Here is an 8,848-nt window from a genome sequence, read left to right as displayed (position 1 = left end):
ATCATATTCATTGCAGTGATTTGCTAAGGTTAGGTTTGGGTCTCTAGAAAAGCAATTTTTTTTTTTTTTCTGGGTAAACCTGGATACTTAGAAAAAAAGCTTAGAAAAGCACATTGAACCAAAGCTTAAAAAAGCACATTGAACCAAAGCTTAGAAAAGCACATTGAACCAAAGCTTAGAAAAGCACATTGAATGCAAAGGGCTCAGCAAGAGAGGCGCTATGGTTAGGATCTGGAACATTCTGCAAGGGCCTGTGGGAAAAGGCTAGGTCTCCAGCCCTTAGAGTTACTGGCAAGTGAAGTGGTAGAACATTTGAGAGCAAAGCCTTATGGGGGCTTTTAGGTCAGCTGGGGGTGTATCCTGATGTCTTCTCCTCTTTCCTTCAGGTACTGGCTACTACGAAGGGGAGAAGTTTTCTTCTACCAGGTGCTATTACCAGGATGTTTTGTTTCCAGGAGTGTATGTTGTTTTGTCACAGGTCCAATGAAACAGGGCCAACCCACTACAGACAGGACCCTCCAAGTTCGTGAGCCAAAATATGGCTTTCTTGACTACAAGGTCATCTCCTTGGCTTTTTTCCTATAATAATTGAGAAGCAATTAACACAAGAAGACAACTAAATTTAGCTCGGTGGCTTCAGTCTGGATGCAGACAGGTCTGGTGCTTCCTAAGTTTTGAGAAGGCCTGTGTCTTGAGTCATTGTGTGTCATTTTATCATTTTGCATCTCAGAATGGTGCTTCTTAATCAAAAGGAAGACTTAACATTTCTGTTTATTAAATAATGACCCAAGAAACTTAAGGACATGGAATGTTTTAGTAAAACCTTGTTAAATATTCATTTATCAGAGAGAAGGAAAAGAACAGTACGTTTCATTTCCAAACGGCCATGACTATTCACTGGTGGGATAAGCAGTTCTGGTGAGTACCAGCCCACTTTGTGAATCTCTGAATTGGACTCATACCAACCCACGTGTATTTTTTGATCCTCATCGACTTTTCACACGGTACTTGCTATTGTCGCTGTGCTTGTTGTCATGTCAAGAGCTGAGAACTCAGCTTTGTGTTGATACATGGCAGCTCAAAACAGCCTCTAGCAAGTTGTTTACCAGTGCCTGATAGATGTCAATTATTTCTATTTTCTTCAATAATGTAAAACACGACTCCTCTGTGGGTGGCATGTTGTCTATCGGTTCTGTACCTGAATCCATTGCTGCATCCCGAAAATAAGAGCATGATCCATAACAACATGCATGTGGCTGGCTACCTATAAAAAGCTCCTTGTAAATACACCCACTTTTTATTACAGTAAAACTTTTCTTTGATCCAGCTCACAGATCACAGCTTGTTCCTATGCCTTACAGCAACATTTTCCACCTAGTATTATATTTGTGTGTATCTCAACAAAAATCAGAGCAATAAATCTGCATCCCTGTACTGAATTTTTATAAAAATCCACTCATTAGTATAATATTTAGAATATCTGGGGTTTTTTTTTTCAGTTGCTTGATGAATAAGTTTATTGGTCTTTATCTGAAAAATTTTCATAGAAATTTGGTTTAACTCTCAGCAGCACGCTCCTGAGCTCTGAGGGAGCTTGCCTTCTTTTGAGCTACCCGATCTTTCTTCTGGGCAAGGGACATTTTGGGACGGTTCCACCTCTTCTTTTTGACTTCTCTCTTCGGCTTCTTTTCATAGCCTGGATTCTCTCGTATAGCAGCATGAGCTTTCTTACACATCTCCTTCACCACGTCTGGAGTTACATTGTTCTTTATGTCCTGAGAGAACTGTTTCTTGTAAGCATCTTCATCTTCTTCCATTAGGTAGCACATATAGTCTGCGACATTCTGCCCCATGATGTGCTTCCGATGTACTTCTGCACTGAACTCCTTGTTTTCAGAGTCATAACCTGGGAATCGTTTGGTACTGTGAGGGATAGACAGGCCTCCATCCACAGCACCCTTTAGGGCTCCAAAAACTTTATTGCCAGTTGTAGTTCTGGCGAGGCCTGCATCCAAGTAGCAGGTGAAGGCACCAGGCTTGCCATCAGTGCTTTCCACATTGTGTTCATCTCCAGTCACCTCCACCTGGCCTTCGTAGATCTTATCCATGCCAAACCTACTGAGAAGCCTGCAGGCCAGGAGCAGGCCAGTACAATATGCTGCAGCAGAATTTGTTAGGCCAACTTTCACACCATACTTTGGTAGTTCATGTGCATATGCCGCACAGACTATCATGTCCCCTCCAATACGGGCATAAGCAATCTGACAGATGATATCTCTGTTAGTTACACGAACTATCATCCTGTATTTAGTTGTGTTGTACTTATTTTTGTCCTATGTTACCTAGCAGAGTAATCAGTTTCGCCCTCTTGTCATCTTCTAAACTTCACTTGGTATCTCTTAAAGTAGGCCTTATTCTTGACAACCTTAACAAAACCCATCCTGTGTAATATAGACCCGCATCTGCAGCCCTACACAGACCTTATCTGGGGTTTTTGATAGAGGCCTCAGGCTCAGAGATTTAACTTGTCAAAGTCAAAAATTTACTATGTGATGGGACCGATAGCTGCAATTAGATCAGGTTGTGAGGGCTGGTGGTATAGCTCAGTGGACTAAGCGCTTGTTTAGGTAAGCACAGGGGCCAGGGTTCGATCCCTGGCGCCCACATGCCATGGTGGCCCCACCCCCAGGTGCACTGAGCTGGCAGTGGAGTCCAGGTGTGGTGGGAGCACACCTGTAATGCAATGACATGGCTGCAGGAGATAGCTTCCCAACAATGTGCTTTTAAACTTTTGTCAAGAACGTTAACTTCCTTGAAATAAGTAGACTTAATAATTTAAGAGGCTGGCCATCTCCCTGTGTCTCCTCCGGTTACTGCCAGGCTATGAAAAGGTCATGAAGTAAACGATTCTAAAAAAGTACAAGCGATGTCTAAATTTTAGGCTTCACATTCTCAAGAATTACACCGGGATTGAGTTTTGCTTGCCCCTAAAGATTTTATGCATGAAGCAGTTCATGCCCTGAAAGCTTGGCCGTAACTGTTCTGTTGAAGGAATGTTCGATATTATTATACATATCAGTATGTCTCTTCTTCCTCCATAATGCCAGAGTGTATTGATTCCTTGTCATTCTTAAATTCTTCAAGTTTTGACGACCACAAATTCTTCTTCTGGGCTCATTTACTCCTTTGAGTATGGCTTGGCCGACAGGGAATAAATGAATAATCTTTCTTTGGGAAGTTAGACCATTTTGAAGACCATTTTGTCTTTCAGAAAATATTGTTTCTTCTGGACTATTCTCAGGCTCCTATTTTTAATCGCATAGAGTCCTAGAGACATAGAACTAAAGAAGAACACCACAGATTATCAATTTCCTAAGAAAGCCAGGAGAAGATACACAAAGATCCAATTAGCATCTTTACATTTTGCTTTTGTAACTCAACACAATAATTGGAGAGGCTACTACTGTAATATTCTTTTCACTTGGAATACATGTGTATTTCCTAGACATTGACTGTATATCATATATTAACGAGTACGTTATAAACGTGGCAGACATAATTAGGAAGGTTTTCATTGTGCTTTTAAAGGTTTATGTATCCATTTTGCATTCATTAATGACAACTGTTATATGTCTAACTTTTTTCAGTAGCTTTTGCAGATTCTATTTATGTATAAAAAAGCACTTGTATATTTAGCAAATAGATAGCTCTGTAAATGCAAACAAGAATGAGGAGGATTAAAAGGAGCAGGGGGAGGAGGAGGAAAATGGACAAGTGGAGGAGAAGAAGGAGGAGGAAGGAAGAGGAGGAGGAACAGGTGGGCAAGAAAAATTTCTGCTGGAAAGCAAAGAAAACAGGAACATTAAAAATGTCCTATAAAATGAGAATTCACTGTGATTTAGTTCAATTTCCATTGAACATATTGCCATCAACTTCTTCAGCATGCCTTGATTACATCAAAATAGTAAGGACTTGACCAGTGTCAGTGTTCGCTGCTGAATTAAAACATTACCTTGCTTCCATTTCCACCAAAGATGGCATCACAGATGAAGTGTGATGGATGCCTTCCGAAGACCCCAGCTCCTAAACGTCACCACTCACCACATCTCTTCAAGATTGAACTTGGGTAGGTCAGAGGCCTATGCAGAAACAAAACCTTTCTTGAAGGACATGTGTCCTTGTGTAGCAATGGAAATGCTGGAGGAAAATGATTTGGTAATGATACTGTCTAATGCTGTATTGTGTGGAAACAAGATGTCTGGGAAGGAAGAAAAAGAATCTGTCCTGAACTTTGTAATGGCAGAAGAGGCAACTATGAGAGATAAGTCCCAAAACTGGCTTGAGATTTTAGGGGATTAAGGACAGTGTAGGAAGCAAGGTTATTTTAGTGTCATGAATGGACATAGATCAGTACTTCTAGAAAAATAGAGTGACTAAACAAATCAGGAAAATTTAGTCTCCATCTAGAGGACAAGTGACAGAACAGATATGAACATTGTAAGGATGGATAGATTGTATCAACTTAAGAAATTTAGAAGCTTAACTAAATGCCTCAGCAGTTCTACATCCTGTGGTGTAGAGGACATGCCCTAGGGCAGATGTTTACACCTTAGGATATACTCATGCTTGATTCACTGTGGCAACTTTAGAAGTTTAGATGTTTAACTAAGGGACTCAACAGGTGGCCAGGACCTCCCCTTGTAAATATACTGACCCTGTGCAAGAGGAGGGCAGGGACATGGTGAGTGCTATGCCCACTTAAAGCTGGTAGCCTGCATACAGCATCAGAGAGGAGAAAGCATTTCTCTCTGTTACTTTTGCTCTTGTTGCTTTTGCTGTCTTCCCCTGTCACGGATGATTGCCACTTAGCCATGCCACCCTGCCTTGGAGCCAGATGACTACATGATTACAGACTGAAATTTCCACACACTTTGAGTTTAATAAACCTTTCCATCGTTAATTTGGGTATCTAGCATTTTGACTCAACAATGAGAGAAAAGTAAGTAAGATAAACATTCACTATCCAAACTCTCTGGCATGTGCTGTGGCTCATGAAATGCTCACAGATAGCAGAGCTCCACTTCTGCCTTCTGGAAGCTCTATGTATTTAGGAAACAGGAAAGGAAGTACAGTCAGGGTAGGAGTAGATAGATATTCTCATGTGACTAGTGTGACAACATGAAAGAGAAGCATGAAAAATCAGGCTCCAGGTAACTCAGGGTGGATATACTAACATGAAGTTTGAAAGAGTATGATGCAGGCAGTGAAATGGAAATTTAAAAGATTCACAAAGAGCAGTGAAAACAAACAGAACTTTAGAGAAAGGTTCAATAGGGAGAGTCTGATTTTATGAATATGTCATACATACAGAGGAAATTAAACCATGTGCTAATGAAACCCCATGCCTGACTGCTCCTCCTTCTACTTGCTCCGAGGATTCACGTTTCCTGCTCTATCACTTGTAGCTTTTTCCTGCTAAAGGCAAAGTATTCATGTGTCCACTAGATTGGTCCAGGGATGCCAAGAGAGCTGATCATGTATATATCTAGAGCTCTCTGTGTGGATATTTTTGGAAAACATCAGCACTGGAATTCACAGGGGTACTAAAGTAGATCATGTCCCTCAGGCATGAGCTAATTGAGTGTCTGTACCAGGCCAAATGGTGGAAGACTGAATGCATACTCTTTGACCTTCTCTTGGTCTGAAACTTCAAGGCAGAATATGGATGCTCTTCTGGCTTTGGTGCTCCTGGTTCTGAAGATTTCATAGCTCGACCAGAATATGTTCCATGAGCTTTCTGGGTCTCACCCCCTTAAATTCCACCATGGGCTTTCTTGGGGCCCAGAGTTCTAATAGCGGATTATAGGACTTCCTAGACTCCCTATGTGTATGAGCCTATACCTTTTGGTAGATCAATCTCTGTGTGTGTTTCTGTCTTTCTGTCTCTTTGTCTCTGTCTCTGTCTGTCTGTGTCTCTTTGTCTCTGTCTGTGCTGTGCTGTGTGTGTGTGTGTGTGTGTGTGTGTGTGTGTCACACTCACATGCATATATGACAACAAGCCTTTAAATTTTTTAAAAAATATATTATGGTCACACATTGTCATTAATTCCCTCAAAATAATCCTTCCTGCTTCAAACATACCTATCCCATTGTTCTTGCCACTTTCTCAAGCAGTTCTGGATGTCCCCTGTCATGGGTGTCTTCAGTTGCACTGTTGTGGCTGCCTCAATGTCCTGAATCAATTAAAAATGTGTACCCTTCGTACCCATTCTGACTTTGGGAAAAAGCCAGAAGTCACATCAGTCAGGTAGAAGAGGAACCATTGTCCTGTTTTTATGAGCCTGTGTAACTCAGCATGACACTCAGCAGCAAGCTTCACTGATAACTATCACTGATAACTATCTCCTTAAAGAAAATCACAATCATGCCTCATACCGGTACATTGTCCATCTTACGTCTATGGATACCTCGACCTCATAGTATGTGAAAAGACTTCTTACCAAACACACACACACACACACACGCACACACACACACACACACATTTTTTTTTACAAAAGATACACTTTTTACCATCTTCCAATATTGGAATGACTTATAAACTAATCATGTTGAAAAACCATCACTCTGCAGGAACTAATAAAACTTTTCTCATTTAATTGATTTTAATATCAGTGAAATCATTCACCTCCCCTTCAGAAATGGAGGAGAAAATTTACACACTAACTTGAATATTCACTAACAAGGGTGGTAATCCTGATGCAGAATTTTGATTAGTTTGGTTCAATGCTCAAAATAAACATTGTTTTATTATAAAAGTCTGGGAGTTTGTCAAAGACTTTGTCTGTATCTATTGAGATGATCACGTGGTTTTTATCTTTGGCTCTGTAGATGTGGTGTATTACATTTATGATTTGAGTATATCGAACCATCCCTGAATTCCTGGGAAGAATGCCACTTGGTTGTGATGTATAATCCTCTTGACAATTTGTTGCATTCTGTTTGTTGGTTTTTTATTAACCAATTTTTTTCAGGTAAAGTTATATCTGGTAATATGAACAACTAATTTGAAGATGACATCATTCAATCCAGCAACTATTGCTGAATTCCTACTTCTTTGTTTAATGAAATTTTGTATCATTTGTAATTCTCTTTCCTTAACTGTTTTGCATTCCTTTAACATAACAAAATAAAGCTTTGGAGGAAAGATGTTGAAATCCCTTCAAGGCATTAATTTAACACATCATATCTTTATTAGAAAATTCTTAAAATGTGCAATTCACAGTAACTCTCATTGGACATTGCACGAGATGTCTCTCTCGGTGTAATGCTACAGTAAGCAGCTGGAGATGAATCAGAGATGAGAATAAACGTAGCATAAAATAATTTTCTTAGGAACTATCTTCAGTGAATACCCAAATGGCTTAGGAGAGATAATGGAATATTTCCTATCAGGCTAGTGAACACTTTCTGGAGTGCCATATGAAATCATCCTTTTACAGCTTGTTTTAAGTGACAATCCTTCAATTCTGATTTGCTAATCTCAACATCTGATGGTGTTCCTAAAAAGCCGAGGGATTTTACCCTGTTTACAGCAGAGATCCAGTGGACCTTGAATGTTACTTCACATTTAAAGTACTCAGCAGTTTTTCAACATACTGTGCAGTGTACTTTTTTAGAACAGTGTGAAACTTCAGCTTGAATAATTTAACAAAACAACTTTCATAAAAGCAGATCAATCAAAAACAATACTGTTGAGTTAGAATCGCTCTTGTTTGCTTATTTGTCTTGGAAATTCTCAATACTCTCTATCTACAATACTCTCTCTTCTATCCTCGTTTATAGAATGTCTGCATGCCGGAAGCTCACCTTGGTTTTACAGCACGCATCTCTATGCAAGGCATAAAGGGATATGGGCAGTACAGGATGTAAAGGGATGGATTTTGTTTCTTCTGCTTTTAAAGGAATGCTGGGTCCAAACTCATTTTTTTACGTTAATGTGAATTATTTGGTTTAACTATTTGCACCACAGAACTTATGTGTTGGTTCTTTTGCCTCTCCTTGCTGAGACAAAATACCCAGTGCCCAGAATTAAGGAAGGAAAGGTTTATTTAGTGCACAGTTTGTAGAGGTTTCAGTCCATATGCAGCTGGCTCCAAGGCAGGGTGCCGCGGCTGAGGAGCAACATTTTATGGTGATGGAAGACAGCAAAAGAAACTAAAGTAAAATGGGAGGACCAAGACAAAAAGGCTCTTTCCTTCCCTTACATTGTATGTGGGCTGCCCACCCCAGGGTGGGTATAGCATTCACACCTATAATCCCAGCATTATACCGTAAATCATGCACAAACTGTAGAATCTTGCACCCATGACTGTATGAGATTTCTGGGGGCTATTCAGTCAGAAGCCATAACAATATACATTGAGGTAAAATATTTGTTAATACAAGTAGGAATTTCTGAGCAGACCTTCAGGAAAGTGAGAAGGCACAGGATGAGGGCAGAGGAAAATAAAATGAATTTGAACTATGCAAAGAAAGATCATAAAAACATGGGGAAATGTTACATGAATAATGGTGTGCTTCAGTTTGATCATGATTTTAAAATAGTTGAAAAATATATGCATGACATGTTAATGGCTAAGCGAATCATGAACAATTTTCTCCATTAATATTTTACCTTAGGCCAGGCACAGTGGTGTACACCTATAATCCCAGCACCTGGGTGGCTGAGACAAGACAGGAAGATTGTTGTGAGTTCCAGACCAGCTTGGGTTACAAACCAAGTTCCATGCCAGCATAAACTGCGTAGTAAGATCCTGTCTCAAAAAGACAAAAAAAAAAAAAAAAA

General features: G+C 39.9%; 1 pseudogene; it reads right to left on the bottom strand.

The window, feature by feature from the left end:
- Window positions 1-1,556: 1,556 nt before the first annotated feature.
- On the bottom strand, window positions 1,557-2,440 carry LOC101576216 (annotated as a pseudogene).
- Window positions 2,441-8,848: the final 6,408 nt, after the last annotated feature.

Source organism: Octodon degus, unplaced genomic scaffold, assembly GCF_000260255.1.
Source record: "Octodon degus isolate 3935 unplaced genomic scaffold, OctDeg1.0 scaffold00291, whole genome shotgun sequence".
NCBI classification, from domain to species: domain Eukaryota; kingdom Metazoa; phylum Chordata; class Mammalia; order Rodentia; family Octodontidae; genus Octodon; species Octodon degus.
The sequence above is the reverse complement of the archived record's forward strand: the minus strand, read 5'-3'. Positions and strand labels throughout refer to the sequence as shown.